This window comes from Crinia signifera, chromosome 8, assembly GCF_055691185.1.
Source record: "Crinia signifera chromosome 8, ASM5569118v1, whole genome shotgun sequence".
NCBI classification, from domain to species: domain Eukaryota; kingdom Metazoa; phylum Chordata; class Amphibia; order Anura; family Myobatrachidae; genus Crinia; species Crinia signifera.
The window spans coordinates 33667638-33688326 of NC_139224.1; the positions used below are offsets into that span (position 1 = coordinate 33667638).

The following is a 20689-nucleotide window of genomic DNA, read 5'->3' on the forward strand; positions in this document are numbered from 1 at the left end:
AGGAGAGACAAACCGCACACTTTATGGGGTTGTAAAAGCCACCCTATCCCCTCTTTCCACTAGTAGTACAGTGGGGTGGCAGAATTCCTTCCATGGGGAGTGGAAATAGCTAAGAGGTGGAAAAAACACTGAAATGACATAAAACCTGTATGTTGGTGTAGGCAATGTTTCTTATGTGTTTTTTCATTTGAATAAGTACTGTTTCAGTTTTGTAACAATACTCAGGGGAAGATGTATAAAGCAGTGAGAGTGGAGAAGCAAGCAACCAATCAGCTGCTACCAATAATAGTATAGAATGCACTTGATAAATGTAACCTCAAAGCTGATTGGTTGTCACAGGCAACATCTCCACTGCTTCATACATCTCTCCCTCAGGGCAAGATGTACTAAACCTTGAAAAGTGATAAACCACCAACCAATCAGCTCCTACCAGTCATGTTTCAAACAAAGCCTGTGACAGGACAGATAGGAACTGATTGGCTGTTAGTTTATCACTTTCCATTTTATCCCTTTTCAAGCATAGTACATCTGTCCCTCAGTGATTTGCAACTTCGAATTCACCATTTCCAATTTGCTTACTCTTCCCTGCATGCAGCATTAATATATGGCAAATTCAAGGCTCGGTGGACACTGGTCAGGAACGGTAAAAGGGTCCACCAGACATAAGGCAGGGGTATGCAAACAGTAAAAATAATACTCTCCTGTAGGCATCCCATTTATTTCAATGCAGGGCAGGATTATACTTGAAAGTAATATCCTGGATTTTTCCTATAGTAATCAAGGTCACAGTGACACAGATGAGACTATATGATATGATTCAATGGTTTTTAACACAATGGTATTTGTAATGAGTTATTGCATAGAAGTTACATTGTGTATTTAAGCAAGTACATTAAATCAGTCATTTTTATCATGCTTTAATGACAAACAGAAAGTTGTCGTCTTGTGGCAACACTTCTGTAATGGTTAGCATTACTGCCTATCAGCACTAAGGTCATGGGTTGGATTCCCACCATGGCCCTAACTGTGCAGAGTTTGTAGATTCTCCCCGTGTGTGCGCGTGGGTTTCCTCCGGGTATTCCGGTTTCAGCTCACAATCCAAAAATATACTGGTAGATTAACTGGATACCAAAAAAAAATTTTTATATTTGGTTACAAATAACCAAAGTGTGAATGTTTGTGTGTACACATTTGGTAGAGAACATAGATTGTAAGCTCCATTAGTGCAGTGATTGACATAATATTTTCTGTAAAGCAAAGAGTAATATGTGTGTGCTATATGAATAAATGTTAATAACCTAGATCAGGCCTGGCCAACCTGTGGCTCTCCAGATGTTGTCAAACTACAAATCCCATCATGCCTTGCCACAGTTTTGCTATAAGGGAGTGTTAAAACTGTGGCAAGGCATGCTGGGATTTGTAGTTTCACAACATCTGGAGAGCCACAGGTTGGCCTGTCCTGACCTAGATTGTAAGTTCCTTGGAGCAGGGCCCTCTACCCTCCTGCTCTCTCAGCCCTTTTCTCTCGCACTTATATTCAGAGAACGTCTATACCCGCATCTCTTCCAACGGCAACCCACCCCTTGTAGTAAGCGGACAACTCCTTTCCTTCCATACATCTCAGCTGCATTGTGCCCTGAGCACTCAGCACAGACAGGTGCAGACTGAGCCATGGTGATAATGCCTCGTACCGGCCTGCCGCAGAACATGCATTTTAAAATGCTTTTTGTTACTATTTAAATTATAAGAAATCCATGTGGCAACATAACTATTACATAACTATTTTACATAACCTTATATATTTAAAGTGGCTGATGCTGTACAGCTGATATGTCATCCAATCGGACAGATTAGACTAGGCTAACCAACATCGATCAGTGTGTGATATGTATGTGCATCCTGTGGCCGTATGCAATGCGATGCACATCAAGCCTAACAGTATCGCTAGTGTGCAGCAGAGCCGAATTTCCCATTAGGCACGTGAGGCACCGGCCTAGGGGCGGCACATGTTTGGGGGCGGCACTTGGATGCCTGTGATAGTACTGTCAGCCCAAAATGTACCAATAACTGCAAAATATCCACTGTACTGTACTATATTCCATCTTAAATAGAGTGTAAATGGATAGGACATGCAGATACTGCCCCTATAAACTGTCCTACTTAGTAAACATTATTGTTGTGCCTAGGGGCGCCCTCATCCCTAAATCCGCCCCTGGTGTGCAGTGTATATGGAAAATTGGAGGACAAATGATAAGTCAAACTGATCCGCTGTAACCTTCATGCCTCTCCCTAGAATGAAGCGCCACGAAGTGTGTAAAGGAGCAAAGATAAATCGCGAGCGACCAAATGATACAATAGATCCTTCAATCTTTAACAAGATTGCCTTGTTTGTATGCTCAAATTAGCTACAGCAGTTCTGGGCACGTGGGAAATAGTAAAGTTGGAACGATTGTTGGCTGCTTTAGGTCTGCCTAGCTTTATCCTTGCCCTTAGACCTTTAAAACCTCCATATAAACTGAAGGATGCGACACAAAATGGCTGGTACCAAAAAAAATCATATAAATAAACCTCAACGCATGAAAAAAGGAATAAACGTTTCAAGGTCCACAAAACACGTTAACAACATGCAAACCCCCCACCCCATAAAAAAAAAGGCATTGGCAGGATATCCAATTTACAGTGAATTAAGGTGCCCACAGACGCATCAATTATCGAATGCGTTTTGTACTTTTTAAGCACAAATTGCATCTTATGTACAATTATTGGATGGTGTTTATGTTCCCGGGAGCCCGATATTGTATGTCTAAAAAAAGTACGTGCTGCACGTACTTTTTAGACTACATCTGAAATTTAACATTACAAACATGGGTTCATCACATGCATCCAAGTGCACATCTCATAGCAAGCTGGAAGAAAAATTGTATAGAACCATTGTACAGTCAAAAACGCATAGCACAGTACAATTGTAGCGTCTGTGGGCACCTTAACACATGGATCCAAGAACTTATTGCGGATTCCACGTGTTATCGGCCAAAAACAGGTCATAACAAGAGCTATAATTGGAAAGTTTAATAATAGTATTGGGCTATTTTAGCCCCCTTTTTGGCCGCGAAGCAAGCAACTGCAGACAAATGGATGGTCTAGAAACATAGAATTTGACGGCAGATAAGAACCATTTGGCCCATCTAGTCTGCCCCTTTGTTTTACCCTTCAGGTAATCTCAACCCTTTTTGATCCTTATTTCTTTGTAAGGATATTCATATGCATGTTTAAATTGTTCTACTGTCTTAGCCTCTACCACCTCTGATGGGAGGCTATTCCACTTACCCACTACCCTTTCTGTGAAGGGCTATACCAAGAGTAGCCAACTCCAGTCCGCGAGAGCTACCAAGAGTTAACATTTTCCAGGTCTCCTCACAGAATCACAAGTTAAGTAATTCTCTCCACCTGTGGATCTTTTGTAATTTGCCAGTGAGTAAAGAGTGCACCCGCTAGGTGATCTGGAAAACATGAACTGTTGGTAGCTCTCGAGGACTGGAGTTGGCTACCCCTGGTCTATACAGTATACTGTATGTTATTATGGGGTGAAAAAAAAGCGCGCACCCATGAACAAAAGAAGCACGCACCCACGAGCAAAAAAAACAAATCAACTCCAGTCATTTTATAAATGCAGCATATAAAATAACAGTTAGGAACCAATTTGCTCCTATGGTTCTTCAAGCTTTTATTTCCTATGTAACAGATCTATACATTACACTTTCCTAGCATTCACGTTGGAGATCTATAACCAAGAACAGTTCTGGCATTCCTGATGGGAACATTTGTAAAATAATTTACTTTGAGCATTTTACCTCTTTGTACTGGATTCTGCTCACAGCATGTAAGCCAAATGTTTTATACTGAATTTTACCTCTTTGTACTGGATTCTGCTCACATGGAAGCTAAATGCTTTATACTGTAGGAATCATTGATTATACCACTATGGAAAGCTGCACAGAAAAAGACTTACAGAATACAGAACAGATAATGGGCCACAATTGTGACACGTTCCATTATTTTTGTGCCCTTAGAGTGGAATGGAACCTCAAACGTACATTTATAACGGCATGTGTGCGGTGTGTTGTCATACACACCTGAGTGTGATACTCTGGAGATATGAAGCGGTCATATCTTTCTCAGTTGGTGGAAGCGTCCTGTATAATCAGGAAATGTCTAGCAGTTTGCCTACTATATTATTATTTAATCTGTAAGACATATGGCGCAGTCAAAAACAGAAAATAGGTCAGCTTATTTCATTACTAAAAGTCAGCCACTAGGAATGTAAATGATCTAACCCAGAATCATAGCAATATGCAACTTTCAGCAGAGTAAATAAAACCATCGTTCAGTGACAGATAGAACAATACACCTTATACCTGCATATAGACAATGTTTAGTATTGCACAGAACACACGGATTTTATATGATCAGATTACATCAGGTGTGTTCTGCTCAATGTCATTTGCTCAAATGTGTATTAGTGTTTATTCTAGCAGCCGCTACCTTTGAAAGCCCATGCAGTTCCTCTTTCCTGCCTGGGGTGTCACTGTCTGCTGTGGTGTTTCTAGCACAGGTCTTGTTTGCATATCAGTGATGATATACAGATCACACTGTGCTAGAAGCACTACAGCAGACAGCGACACCCCAGGCAGGGAAGAGGCACTGCATGGGTTTTCAAAGATAGCGGGTGCTAGAATGAACACTATATATATATTGAATGTTCCTGTACTTGTGCACCCATAGATCGGTCAGGATAAGATCCTGGAAGAGCTACATAATAAAGGATGTGGTCATTAGGTCGTCAAGCATTGGGTCGATAAGCAGAAAGGTCAACATGCGTGTAGGTCAAAACAAGCATTAGGTCGACATGGGCAAGGTCAACAGTCAAAAGGTCTTCATGGGGTTTTTCACTGTTTTTTGAGCCAACATGTGCCGACAGGTGGTATTTCATGCCCTACCATCCACTAGGGCGAGGTGGGAGAATAAAATAGTGTGCCGAGTGTAGCGAGGCACCATGCCCGATGCTAGGAGACGCGGTGCTACGGTTCAGTGTCCATGTAGAATATGTCGACATTTGGGTAAAAAAAACTGTGAAAAACCCCATGTTGACATTTTAACTCTCGGCCTTGCCCTTGTTGACCTAATGCTTGTGTCGACCTTATGACATGTCGACCTACACCCATGTCGACCTAATGATCTATACCCCATAATTAAACATACAAACATGTGTACTTTATGATCTCACAAAAAGAATACTATCCTTGGTCTTATTAGTAAAGTCTCTACCTTTTAGTAGCTGTCTAGGGCACCAGGATCTGGGGAAAGCCAAAGAGTTGGACATTAACAAAATTAAGACTTAAGGTCCATACACATGGGGCAATTTTGCCCAGCATGTACGGACAACAATAATGGGGGGAAAAAATAAAATAAAATCGCTCAGTCCATACACACTGAGCATTTAGCGATTTTCCCCGGGGTGGATGGCTTTCCATAAGAGGACGCTATGGAAAGTGGTCCACTCCACCATTTGCTGGTAATACCAGCAGATGGGTGGTCGGGCCAGCAATGATGCGGGAGCGCGCATCAGCACTCATCACTGCCGCATACACACTGGGTGACTTTTGAGCTGATAGCCGCTCAAAAATAAACGGAGCTGCTTTCAGCTCAAAGTTGCCCAGTGTGTATGGGCCTTTAATGTTTGAGGCAGATGAAGAACTCACTTTCTACCTAGGGGCTGGGAAGTGGTTATTTGAGATTGAGGGGCAGTGGGCTGAAGGATACTTGTTTCCTAGCACGGCGCCTGCGATTTTGATTGTATCCATCAGGTCCAAAAAAATTGCGTCGATCGCATCGCATGCAAAGCGATTTTTAAATCGGAACCAATGTAAAATGGTCCCTGAGACCCGATTTTACATTGGGCCCAATGTAAAATGCCCCCCAGACCCCAATTATCGTTGTATACCCACCCTGATGCGTCAAATGTCCCCCATTGTTAACACCACCCCACGATGAACGCCAACCCGTGGATAGTGGGGGTGTTACAGGAACACATTCACACATCTCAGAAATAGATACTCAGACGCAGGAGCGTATCATTGATGGAGCGCCTGAGACGCTGCTGCGTGTCAAACAGATGGAGTGCCTCTCCCGCGGGCGCCAGCATGACCCCTCTCCCCCAAAGAGAGGGTATCATGCTAGCGCTGCCTGTGTGAGAGAGGCGCTGACTAGGCTTAACAGGTATGCTGTGGACAGAGATGCTGTTCCCGCCAACAGCCCGGTAGTTACTTGTGCAGTTTCATGGTGCCAGACTACGCTGATAACGCAGCTTACGCTGCCGCCGTGAAACTACACAAGTAAGGCAGCCAGGAACACTACGTTACTTCTGACTGACTAACTACGCTGGACACAAGACACTACGCTGATTCTGACAGGTACGCTACACTGACGGCGTAAGCTAGCGCCGTGAAACTACACAAGTACCAAAAAAAATTGGACTGCAAAAGGTTAAGGAGTCAGCGATAAGGGACATCCTGCATCAGGGATTATTGCAGTCATTGAAGATGTCCTACTACTACAATATATGAAAGAGCCGCGGGACAGGTGTTATAAGTAATTCTTCCATCGATCTCTGTCAGGACCTGGTGTACATTTGTTACTAAGGGCCAGATGTATCTCAAAAAGTGATAAAATGGAGAGTGATAAATAACCAATCAGTTCCTATCTGTCATTTTCAAACCCAGTCTGTAACATGACAGTTAGGAGCCAATTGGCTGGCTGTTTATCCCAGCCCATATTGAGGAGAGGGAATAGCCCCTACTTTTGCTGATCAAGTTTGATACATCTGCCCCTATTATCAATAAATGATTGCACAGCGCTGATATACGTATATTCTATTATAAGAATTATTAATCCAGCAAATTCCACAGCACTTTACAGCCTTAAACAAGCACAAGTAATAAAACAAGAATGAACATTATCTAACAAGGCAAAGTGGTAAAAGGGCGCTATCTATAAGCTTACAATCTAAATAAACATGAACACAAAAGAGGACAAAAGGAATAGAGGATGAAAAATGTAGATCTGTCAGAAACTTTGCAAGTTTATTTTGTTATGATCTTTCTGAAAAGTGAGGAGTTAACCATTTCAATGGGAACATCTGTGAGAGATGCGCAAAGTATCTGCTATAAATGCCAGTGTCGCTCACATTTGTTATATAAAGTCAAATAAAAATGTTGTGTAAAAAAAAAAATGATATTTCCTATATAAGGTAAACATTACAGGTCATTATGATGAATTAAAATGTTTGCTTGCCAATTTTTACACCTATTTTGACAAATTCACTTTGCACTCGAAGGGTTAAGAAATACACAGCTACAAAATGACAAAATGGCATCTGGAAAGGGGTCAGACTGGTTTTTCTTGCTGGCCCTCCATCTCCTTGGAAACCGGTCTGTAAACGTAGAGGGAAGGAGGTGTGGGAGACATAAAGCAGAAATATAATCATTCCTCATTTATCTCCTGTTGCCTGTGAATCCACAGACCTCTCTACCACCAACGCACTTGGTATAATACGGAATAGAGGACAAGTAGGAGAGAGTGTTGGCATTTACAGGCATAGTTATCTACAGGGAGATCAGCCAGAGCCTTCCATTGTGAGCAGAGAGAGAGGACAACGTCGAGGTTTAGGAAATATTACAGAACAATGAACAGTTTGCAAATCCCACCTCCTGATTTTTGACCTATTATAGTCTTATACGTTTGAAACATACGGGACATTGTAAAGCAAGCTTGTACGTTAGCCTAAGTCACATACCCTCCAACATTTGAATGTTTGAAATCGGTACACATTCGGAAAGGGGGCGTGGTCAATAATAAAGGGGGCGTGGTCAATAATAAAAGGGCGTGTCTGTTGTTACCCCCCTTTCCGAATGCGTAATATACATATATATATGGCTGTGTCCTGCACGTACCCCACCTATACCATGGCAGGGGTAACACATGCCTGGTACTCGATCTCCCGGGTGGCCCCCTTCCTCATGGGCTGGAAGATGCACTCCCGCCACCCGGCCGGGATGGTGAGCGTGAAGTCATTGTCCACAGACGGAAGGTGGCAACACACTGCTGGGCGGTGTGCCATGCCAGCAGGAGAGTGATCAGTGCCACCTGCCCCATGCCAGCCCGCCGCGCTACCCAAGCTGTTCCGCCTCCTGCTGCTGGTACACAAATACTCACAGAGAGCATGTGCTGCTGCTGCGCCTCTCCCACGGCGGGGCATGTCCGGAAAAGGTGCTTTCGCCAATCACAGCTTCACCCTGCCGCCAAATCCCCACCACATCCCTGCGAGACGCTGGCCGCACTCGTTGTCTCACTGGTCCGCTCCCAGTCCCTGCTGCCTGCCTCTACTGAACTACAGCGCCCAAAGTGCACCGCGCGTAGAATGACCCTTTCCTGGAGAAGAGGAGCCGACCGTCTGAATTTTAAAAAACCGGTACAATCGGTACATTCTGATTTAGCCGGTACAGACTGTTAAAAAACGGTACTGTACCGGCTAAATCGGTACAGTTGGAGGGTATGAAGTCAGTGGTTCTCAAACTCAGTCCTCAGAACCCCACAGTTTTCCAGGTCACCTGACAGGTGCACTCATTACTGACTAACACATTTTAAAAGATCTACAGGTGGAGATAATTATTTCACTTGACTCTGGGCGGGATGTATTAAAATACATCGCCGCCCTTCGCCGCCCCCCCCGCCGCGATGCTGCCGCATATGTACTAACATATGCGACTGGCATCGCGGTGCGGTGACGGAGGCCCCCCGCGATACCTGTACACTGGTGTGCGGGGGTCTCCGTCACCTCCCTGCCGCCACGCTCTCCCCTCACGCCGGAAACAGCTATGCATGCTATCCCCGGCGCTTCCTCCTCCCCCCTGCAGCCGGAAGGATGTCCGGCTGCTTCACTAGGGGGAGGCAGGGCTTACCTTCCAGGGTCTAGGAGGACCCTTCAGGAAGGTAAGCCAGAGGGGGGGTCGGCGAATCGGCGGGTTTGCGTCGGCGAAACGAAGCCCATAGGCTTCTATAGGGTATCGCCACCCAAAGGTGGCGATACCCTTCAGTGCGGTATCATTTTTGATACATTGGAAAATGCGGTAAAACCAGGGTTTTACCGCATTTTCCATTTGATACATCTCGCCCTCTGTGAGGAGACCTGCAAAACATGCACTGCGTGGGGTCCTGAGGACCGACTTTGAGAACCGGTGGCCTAGGTATACAATGTCCCTGTAATAAGAACGTCTCCCAGTATTCCCAGATTAATGGCACCTGAAATCAGATACATTCTCAGTGCAACATTCTTTTTGACAAATACACTGATAAATCGTAGCATTATGCACCCACCAATCCCTTTACTACTATACTGTTCTTGTTGTGCTTGTTTAACCTCTGTGGATTAAATGGAGTGCCTTCAGTGAAAGTAAAAATATAATCTATATATCAATATATGAAAGGAGAGGGAGCCGCAGGACCAGTAAAGCTGGAATAACGCAATGTAAACAGCCATTAACATACCTAAAAGTAATCATCGTTACTTTGGTATCGGGATCAAGAGTTTTAAGACGAGGAGGAGTATTTGCAGCCCGTACATGCAGGTAACAACGCTCTCCCTGTGTGTAGTCACTGACGTGTCACTAGAAGTGCACCACACACACATAAACACACACAACGCAGGTGCGGCCCATAAGAGTTAAGGGACATCGGTACCGCATTTAGCCCTCTCTGTTCCCAGGTACATTAGAATATTCGTGCAGTTCTCCAATATCCTTCTTGTCCACCTGAAATATCAAGCTGCAGAATACCTTGGTTAAGCCTTTGCCCTCTGTTCCTCCATCCACGCAGACAATACAGCGAACAGGTGCATGGGAGCACACAGCTGCCTATAGGATCACTACATATGGGAGGAAGCAGCAGTGATCAGATCCTTGTTCTTTACTGCCTCAGATCTCCACTCACCGCTGCTGGAGGGGGAATTCCACCTTAGCCATAGATGCTTCTAGCCTCCCAGCCCTTTCTTGTTGCTGTTGTTCGTCCAGTAACACAGGAAAGAATTCCCTGATCAGCACATCCTGCTGCTGCGCTGCTTGTATTTACTCTCCCAGATCGCCACCCTCCCCCTCACTTTGCAAAAACCTTCAGCTATTTGGAATCAGCTTATTTATCATAGCTGGGGGCACGCCAGAAGCCCTATTAACATATTTACTCCATGTCTGATACCGGGCTGCAGATATTGCATGCTATAATCCAGTTTAACAATCCTTCCATTGCTCTCAGCACTGCTGAACGTGCTTCTTTGTATTTTTTACAGGTTCGCAGACGGTTCAACATATGGAACGGTCTCGAGTTTAGAGCTTAATTTGATAAATACGGTTCAATGCGAGTAATTCTACTTTCTCTACATTGCGGTGCCATGGCAAAAAATAAACAGAAGTGTTAACTGTTTGACAGGTGTTGGAAAAATACTTCGGGAGTTATACATAGATCTCAGAACAAACAGAAAGAACCACATTAAACTGTGACTTGCTCATGTAACACCTGTCAGGTAATACCCAGAAACCCTCCCTCAGGCACTACCTCTGTAGCTCAACCTGTTGTCAGCCCAAGCTACCTCGCATGCCTTATAGATGTCATATTTCCCTGCACCTCCGTGACCAACACCTGTAGCTATCCAGTGCACACTGTACTTCACAAATGGTTTTATCCCACACAGCACTTTACTGACAAATATTTGTCCAGTATCCAGTTCAATGCCAAGAAAGTAATCACATCAGTTATACGCATTTGGTAATTTAGCCATTTTACAGTAGATCTGAAAATTATTGTTTAAATTAACAGATCGGGCTTCTTGGAAAATTATTCTACATACCAGTAGTTAGCGATTCGCTTTTACTTTATGGTAAAAGGTTGTTGAAACATAGAATAGGGTGGCAGAATGAATGAATTTCATCCGCCTTTATTGTGTGTATTTGTTGTTTTGATTTTATTATGGTTATGTTGCTTTTCTTTGATATATTCTTTAAGCTGTGTACACACGGTGCAATATATTGGTCAGTGTCCCGTTTTCATCAGCGACCAGAGATGGTCGCTGATGAACAGGAGACTCTGCCGGTGGAGCCACAGAGGCAAACAGCTGGTCGCAGGAGCAAGCTCCCGAGACCAGCGACCATTAGAGGGCTGAACACGGGAGCGCGCACCTGGCGATTAATCGCTGCAGCACAAACAAATCACTGGCAATATGGTCGTTCCGTGCACCGAGTGTACACAGCTTTAAAAATAGCTAGTTATATTTTGTTACACTGCTCTATTTAGGAGCCATTCTCTGCATTTTTAATATGTCATCTGTTCTGGGGGGTAGGGTGTCCAAAACTGTCCACTGTAAGGAATTAACAGTGGTGTACAGATGTCTGCTCACACATAGGGCCTTATTCAGATCTGAGCTCAGTACAAATGTGTTCGGAAAATGGGCAAAACCATATACACTGCAGGTGGGGCAAATGTAACATGTACAGTATAGAGAGATTTAGATTGATGTCAGTTATTATGTTTCTGTGCAGGGTAAATACTGGCTGCATTATTTTTACACTGCAATTTAGATTTCAGTTTCAACACACCCCACCCAAATTTAACTCTCTCTTAGATCTGAATAAGGCCCATAGTCCCACAATGGGTAGTGATTGCTGGACTTGAATACATTTCCCTAAATGTAGTGTCTTAATTGAATTATAGCCACATACAGTCCCTTATAGGGCACTTGACACATTGCAAATGCCTGATAACACTCGGGATTTGGACGCAAGTCCGTCATTTGCGAGGTGAAGCTCCCCATGGCGACCTGGCAATATGCCGGGTTGCTGATGTCATCGGGGGTGGGGGAGGAGGCAGTGCTTGGAGCTGACACTGCATCCTCCCTATAGCGTGAACAGGTTACCCATTGCTGAGCAACCCAGGTCCGACCCGGGTAAAACACTTCTTCTGCTTGACCTGGGATTTTTCAAAAGGCCCTTTCACACCACACAGTGACTCGGGTCAGACATGGGTTATTTCTGTGGTGTGAAAGTGGCATAAGACTGGGTATGTACTAGCCGATATGATCCATGAGCCTCATCAGCAGCATTTTCCCTTCAACACCAAGCCAAACGATGTAGTGCATACACACTAAAAGATATCTCTAACCATATTGTTCGGTGACAGCATCCTGTCCCCGCTCCGTACATGCAGCCGTTTACAATACAGTCCAAATTGAGCTGCATGTATAATTCGACGGAGCAAACGTCTGCTATATTTATATGCTCCCTGATATATTCATTTAATGGGTATTTATTATTACATCACTCTTTAAATACTTGCCATCATGATGTCCTGAATGTTATATGTATACCATAATTTCAAGCTGTGATGCATTTGGTACTATTTTAGGTACTCTTTACTAAAGCTGGGTACACATATGTACAATTTCCTTTTTCTTGCGACCGTTCGATCGACCGAATACACGTTCGGCCGTCCAAAACATACGACCGTTCTGCGCGTACACATATGTACAATTTTACTTGCGACGTCCGATGTACTCCCGTCCAAACAATCGCAAGAAGAAGTATATGAGAGACCCTGTAACCCTTTGCCTGCTGTTTTAACTAATGTGTGTTTAATGCCTCACTGCTCAACACTTTAGAAGCATCACTTTAAGACATTAATCAATGTTGAAGTTTTAATAGTGTGTTATGGTGCCCTGCAAAGAGCTTCCAGCACACTCTATTAAAACTTCAACATTGATTAATGTCTTAAAGTGATGCCTCTAAAGTGTTGAGCAGTGAGGCATTAAACACACATTAGTTAAAACAGCAGGCAAAGGGTTACAGGGTCTCTCATAATGCAGCATACCACCGTGCTTTGTCAAACTGTCAAGCATATCGATCGAACGTGCGTACACACTTCACTTTTGTTCCGATATGGAGCCGTCCTGTCGGATGAAATATTAAGCAGCAAAGAACCTTCGACCGACCGACCGTGGACGGCCAAGAGCGTTTTTGGCCGTTTATCGGTCGCACAGCAGCAATTGGGACAGCGTACACGCCTATACAATCGAACGGCCGTTTGCCCCCAGATTGGAAGAACGGCCCGACGATTGTATATATGTGTACCCAGCTTTAGAAGGGCGCCCATCTCGGGCATTGAATGCACTAAAAAATCAGGTGCGATGCGACAGACGAGATGCCCGAGATTTCCCATAGGCAACAATGTTAAATGTCTCAATTGACCCGATTTTCCTGTTCAATGCCTCAATTGACCCAATTTTTCCATAGGAAACAATATTAAATGGGCCACAGAGGCCAAATAGGCACCCTGAAGTGAATAATGGCCACCCGAATTGTTAACGCCACCCCACGATCAACGTCAACCCGAAGCGTGGCGAGCGCAGCGAGCCCGCGAGGGGCGGCGGTACGCGTCCTACGACCTTTTCATACCCCCACTATCCACGTCGGCGTGGAGTCAAGAATAGAAAGTGTGGCGAGCGCAGCGAGCCACCGAGCCCGAAGCGTGGCGAGCCCCGCGAGGGGACGCGGATACCTTCACAGGTATCCGCGTCCCCTCGCGGGCTTCACAGCTGTCCGCGTACCCTCGCGGGGCTCGCCACGCTTCGGCCTCGGTGGCTCGCTGCGCTCGCCACACTTTCTATTCTCAACTTCACGCCGACGTGGATAGTGGGGGTATGAAAAGGTCGTAGGACGCGTACCGCCGCCCCTCGCGGGCTCGCTGCGCTCGCCACGCATCGGGTTGACGTTGATCGTGGGGTGGCGTTAACAATTCGGGTGGCCATTATACACTTCAGGGTGCCTATTTGGCCTCTGTGGCCCATTTAACATTGTTTCCTATGGAAAAATCGGGTCAATTGAGGCATTGAACAGGAAAATTGGGTCAATTGAGACATTTAACATTGTTCCCTATGGGAAATCTCGGGCATCTCGTCGGTTGATCGCACCCAATTTTTTAGTGCATTCAATGCCCGAGATTTTTTACTAACGATGCCCACGATCAAAATCGTGGGCGCCCTTCTAAGTAAAGAGTACCCTATTTTACCATGGTTTATGATACACCTGTGCAACCGATTGTTACATCAAATTCATTGGCCGAATAGGGGTTTAAAAGTCGACCCATTTTGGATTCTGTAGGCGGGATGCACTATCCTCCGCTGCCGGCTGCTGCTGCGGGGCGGGCTCCGCCTCCTCCTTTCTATACCCGGAAGGGGATGTGCAGCGCTAAGGAGGAGAGGTCACTGGTCCAGGCAGCACAACACAGCACTGTGCTGCCCGCACACAGGTGAGGGGGGAAGTCGTAGGGGTCACGGTAAGAAGCCCATAGGACAGATGCACTAAGCTTCAAAAGTGATAAAATGGAGAGGGATAAACAACCAGCCAATCAGCTCCTACCTGCCATGTCACAGGCTGTGTTTGAAAAATGTCAGGCAGGATTTGGTTAGTTGGTTGTTTATCACTCTCCATTTTATCACTTTTGAATCTTAGTGCATATGGCCCTTACGGCTTCTATGGGGTATCGCCATACCTGTGGCGAAAACCCGTCTCGGAAGTGCCAAAATGAGCGATGCTATCATTTGTAATATCACTTACATACAATGTCCATACAATACCAGTGTCAGGATACCGAGCTTTGTAATTTTGTGAATCGGTCTATAGCAATACACAATAACGTTACTTAGTCAGAAGGTCCGTGGCGAGCCAAATGGCACTATAGGATACAATTTCATGATAGGTGTATGTGGGCACATTTGCATAAAGGGACAATATGTTCTTGTTACCAATACATCATCGTATACCGAGTGTTCATCTGCATTATTACACATTGTGATTCGTTATATTACATACTGTAATCCGTTATTCCTTCACTAACTAATAGCCCATCAAAATGGCAACTTCTGCAAAGTACTTGTCCTTTGAGCTGTGAGTTTTTAGTCCACAAACTGTCCACCCTACCCACAGTCCCTATCAGCTCCTACCCCCAGTGAGTCTTCACAGCTCCCTCATTCCATATACAATTTTGAAACAGATCATTGTCCCTACATAAATTGCCTTTGCTTTCTGTTCTGACATCTTTTAGCGCACAAAGGAGTAATTTGGTCTGTCGGGTGGCCTCTAGTGGTCACTGGCGGTACTTCACCTAATAGAGGTGAGGAATAGTTAGCCTTTTACTTATAAGATATGCTCTACATCAGTGTTCATTTTAATATCACCAACTGTGATCATAACTGTGTTACAAAGGATTGTCTCATCTGGGCATACACTAAAGGAGTGTTATTTTTTATTTTAAAGGACAGAATTTTAGACGTAATCAATTTCTACAGTAATGATACATCACGCCTAAAATTCTGCCCTTCAAAATTAAAATATGCCCTGCTCACTGATCAGCACCCGTTGTCCACATATTTTAGGATTGGCAGCCACCAGCACTGGTTTTCCTACTGTTCCACAGCAAAGGGTGCCATGAGCGCCTGTGCCAGATGTATCAAGCTTCAAAAAGTAATAAAGTGGAGAGTGATAAACAACCAGCCAATCAGCTCCTACCGGTCATGTTTTAAACCCAGCCTGTAACATGGCAGGAAGGAGCTGATTGGCTGGCTGTTTATCACATTTTGAAGCCTGATACATCTGGCCAGTGGCGCCGGAACGGGGGGGGCGAGGGGGCAGCTTGCCCCCCCCAAAATTTCTGTGGCGGCGGCGCTAAGGCAGATGCGGAAGCCAGGGGAAGGAGACGTGACGTCTCCTTCCCCTGACTAGTGAGCGGCTCATGTGGGCGGGGGCTGAAGATGCGGCCAGCGCGCGCCAAGCCCAGCCGCCCTCCCTCCCGCCCGGCGCTGCCCGGCCGTCCTCCCTGCTGCCCGGCCGCCCGGCGCTGAACGCCCGCCCTCCCTCCCGCCCGCCCGGCGCTGCCCACCCGCCCGCAGAATCAAGGACCAAAGAGGTGAGCAAAATTGCCAGCAGTGTCCCCATATTGCAAGCATTGTGCCCTTATTGCCAGCAGTGTGCCCTTATTGCCAGCATTGTGCCCTTATTGCCAGCAGTGTCCCCATATTGCCAGCAGTGTGCCCTTATTGCCAGCATTGTGCCCTTATTGCCAGCATTGTGCCCTTATTGCCAGCAGTGTCCCCGTATTGCCAGCAGTGTGCCCTTATTGCCAGCAGTGTGCCCGTATTGCCAGCAGTGTCCCCGTATTGCCAGCAGTGTCCCCGTATTGCCAGCATTGTGCCCGTATTGCCAGCATTGTCCCCATATTGCCAGCATTGTGCCTGTATTGCCTGTATTGCCAGCAGTGTCCCCGTATTGCCAGCATTGTGCCTGTATTGTGCCCGTATTGCCAGCATTGTGCCTGTATTGTGCCCGTATTGCCAGCATTGAGCCCTTATTGCCAGCATTGTGCCCTTATTGCCAGCATTGTGCCCTTATTGCCAGCAGTGTCCCCGTATTGCCAGCAGTGTCCCCGTATTGCCAGCAGTGTCCTCGTATTGCCAGCAGTGTGCCCTTATTGCCAGCAGTGTGCCCTTATTGCCAGCATTGTGCCTGTATTGCCAGCATTGTGCCCTTATTGCCAGCATTGTGCCCGTATTGCCAGCATTGTGCCCTTATTGCCAGCAGTGTCCCCGTATTGCCAGCAGTGTCCCCGTATTGCCAGCAGTGTGCCCGTATTGCCAGCAGTGTGCCCGTATTGCCAGCAGTGTGCCCGTATTGCCAGCAGTGTCCCCGTATTGCCAGCAGTGTCCCCGTATTGCCAGCAGTGTCCCCGTATTGCCAGCAGTGTCCCCGTATTGCCAGCAGTGTGCCCGTATTGCCAGCAGTGTCCCCGTATTGCCATCATTGTGCCTGTATTGTGCCCGTATTGCCAGCATTGTGCCCGTATTGCCAGCATTGTGCCTGTATTGCCCGTATTGCCAGCAGTGTCCCCGTATTGCCAACATTGTGCCTGTATTGGCAGCATTGTCCCCGTATTGGCAGCATTTTTTGGACATCGACCAAAATCATTTCAAAATTCCGGACTCCATCAAAAATTACTTGCCTACCCCTGGCCTATATTACTGATTAATCGCAGCCGCCCGCCCGCACAGCTGCTTTAGCGCCTCAGCAAGAATCCGATTCCTATTCGCAGCCGTCCGCCCACATGGATGACTGCTGCGGGGAGCCGAAGAGGAAGGAGGGACACGCGGGCGTAGAGACCCTCCCCACTTGAAGCAGCCCAGAGCAGAACGCCCCTGCACAGGAGAGGAAGCCAGCGCCAGCCTGACCGATGGCCGGAGGACCAGTCGAGACGGGCAGGAGCCTGCACCTTGTTCCAGGATACAGGTACTCTCCCTTACAAGGGCCCCTGACTGGTGTCCCACGCTCCACTCCCTGCCACCAACGTCTCGCTGTGCTAAAGCTAGGAGCCCACGTTGAATTCCCTGTCCCTACCCTGATGTGTGGCTGGAGCCTCAGGGACTCCCGGAAAAGACCCTCTTTGCCCCATTCATCATTTGCCCGTCTGCCGCTCCGTAGAAGTACAAAGTGTACTTTCCCTGCTAGAACTGAATGCATGTGTCAGCAGGCTCTCAGCATTGCAGCACTCCTGCTCTAGCTCCAGCAGTGACAGTCCCCTCAATCCCCCCGGTGTATAATGCCCACGTGTATATGCCGCTGCCCTGTGCATAATGCCCATGCGTAAATGCAGCTGCCTTGTGTATAATGCCCACGCATATATGCCGCTGCCCTGTGTATAATGCCCATGCATATATGCCGCTGCCCTGTGTATAATGCCCACGTGTATATGCCGCTGCCAGTGTGTATAGTGCACGGGGGTAACATATAGCAATTTAGGGGGCGCCAAAATGAGATTATATCTTGCCCCCCCCAACCTAAAAACGTTCCAGCGCCCCTGCATCTGGCCCCCAGTTTGGAAACCACTGGTCTAGCTGAAACAAATTGAATTGTTCTTTAGTATGTAATTGTACAAAAGGTATAATTACAGTATCAGCAATTACTAGAAAAAGGTGAACCTGGGCAAGTCTCAATTTTTCTAACAATCTATTCTGTACATGTGAAAGTTAAAAACAAAAAACATAACCAAACTATAATATATGCTTATATTTACCCCAAAAGACTGAACTGAGACCTAGAAACAACAAAGGCCACTGTCCATGAACTTGCACAAAGCAGTATTTAATTACACATTCAAAATATTACACAGTGGATTGTCTTCAGGTCTGTAATTACAGAGATAAGTCTAGGTAAACAGAGAATATCTATTAGAGGATAATTAAATATATATATCATTTGTATTAAATAGACTGACAGACTGATAAAAATGAACCTAGCATTTATATATCAGTGAAGTAAGTCAATATTCAGGCATAAGAACTGTATTGTATCAGACAGATGGCCATTCAGCCCACTGCAACACATCCTGCACTGAAGCTGAAAGGAGACCAGGAACAAAGTGATTAGAGCGGTGAGTCACAGACCCACGTCAGGGCAGAAGCTCCTTCTATATCACACGTCAGGACAGTGGTCTCTCCATTAACACATCCACTGCCAAGAAGGGTCCTACAGCAACAGCTGGGGTGGGGAGCAGGAGTCCAGGACACAGAACATGCTATATCACAGTGGAAAGGAATACCTGGCAGGAGGGGGTAGAATAGGGAAGGGGGAAACAACCATCCCAAATGCAAATGTATTGGAAATGGGGGTTGGCAATGTTTATGTGCAATTCTCAGCATTGTGATATAACACAAGAGATGGGCAGTATCTGTGCATGACAAAAGGATGGCTTACCAGCTTATTATTTCCCAAGCAATATGCCATGCTTGTGGTGCAACAAGTCCAAGTTGTAACAGAGGCTTTCATTATATACCCCATATAATACATTTATTATGACCATTTATTGTGTGTCCCTACCAAATGCAATCACACACAAGGCATTGTGCCCCAAATATGATGCACCCCCTACCAAATGCAGTCACATACACGGCATTGTGCCCCAATTAATACCCTTAAATCATGCATTCCCTACCAAATGCAATCATGCACAAGGCACTGTACACCAAATCACTTGCAATGCATGCCCACCTGAACAGCAGCAATGTCACCAGACAGAGATCTTACCATTGTACAAGCACTGGCTGCTACAAGCTTAACATACAATTCCCAAATATGATCTGCTGCAAATGTGAGCCTACATGTACACTGACAGATACAGGTAATTTGCAGAGGAAACAACTATAGACATCATCCAGTTCCTTCCCGGCTGTCACCATCATCACTGCTGTCACCTCCATACACTGATCCTGCAGCTGGCCCTATGTATCATCCCTGCAGACACCTATAGCAGCCCCAGACTTTATCACCGCCAGCGATGCACAGCGCCCGCTACCATCCCGCAGCGCTCCCCTGGCACACATGTGCACGTACAAGGACGGTCTCGGACTCTCACCTGTCCCCGGTTAGCTGCCTCCGTCTCCCGGAGCTGCTGCTGCGTCCTCTCCCTGGCAGTCACGCAGCGACTCAGCAGCAGCAGCACCACCAGCGTCGCAGGTGCGCATGTCCGCCTCCTACACCCGCTGTTCTCATTGCGCATGCGCCAACCTCAGCTTGCAGGGAGATGTAGTCTTCTTTTTTAATAGATGGCCATGTCGCAGATATTATTTTCAGTACATTGCAATGCATAAGTTCGCCACATTGTATGTATGGAAGACCAAAAATGTAATGCATTTGGGTTTTTATGCATTTGACCACTCAGCTAATTGACCCAACAGGGCATTATATAGTACATGAATGGTACACTTCAGGCTTATATGAGGGGTATGGATCATAGGGTAGACAGCACAAAGGTTGACATGCATTGGGTCGGCCACTAAAGGTCAACATCTGAAAAGGTTGACACAAGCTTTAGGTTTACATGGGATAGGTCGACGGCCAACCTTTAGACTGTCAACCTAGCCCATGTCGACCTACAGCTTGTGTCAACCTTTTCTGATGTCGACATTGGCCCATATCAACCACTGAATGTCGACATGGGCCAATGTCAACATTTTAAAAAGGTTGACAAGCTGTAGGTCGACATGGGCTAGGTTGACAGTCAAAATGTTGGCCGTCGACCTATCCCATGTCAACCTAATGTAGGTGTTGCCCTTGGCCCATGTCAACCTTCAGTGCATGTTGGCCTTAGTGCTGTCGACCTAGTGACCGTATATCTATAGGAGTATTCAACATTGTTAACAATGTAAATAGATACAGGGTTGGTGGCAGTGCAGACAAATAATAACTTCCAAGGGTTGTATCTTCCACCCACCAAAGGTCCCAGGTAAGGCAGCGGCAGGATTACACTGGGTGGATTAGGCTACATCTGGAAGACATGACACAAAATGGGTGGATGCTGAGGTTAGGAGACGTGCCCAGAAACGTAAGGGTTTTGGCGCTCAGGGCAAGATGGAAAACACCACTTTGCGTAATATTGTAAAACAGAGGAACTACAGGTCCCAGCCAGTTTCACATGCATGCTGGTACCAGAACAACATGTACCAGCAGACAGGGCATTAAGTGCTCTTCTCCAGTCACATGGCTGACAA

The 20689-nt window shown here is 46.1% G+C and overlaps 1 protein-coding gene across 4 annotated transcripts in view; it reads right to left on the reverse strand.

The window, feature by feature from the left end:
- SGSM3 (small G protein signaling modulator 3) overlaps positions 1-19668 on the reverse strand; it is a 65571-nt gene extending 45903 nt beyond the window's left edge. Inside the window, exon 1 of one of the 4 annotated variants that reach the window (XM_083156114.1) lies at positions 19555-19668. The gene's annotated coding sequence lies outside the window, so the exon portion shown is untranslated. Of the gene's footprint in view, positions 1-9890; positions 10024-10044; positions 10126-19532 lie in introns of those variants that run through there. The other 3 variants (XM_083156115.1, XM_083156117.1, XM_083156116.1) reach the window with 3 other exon arrangements.
- Positions 19669-20689: the final 1021 nt, after the last annotated feature.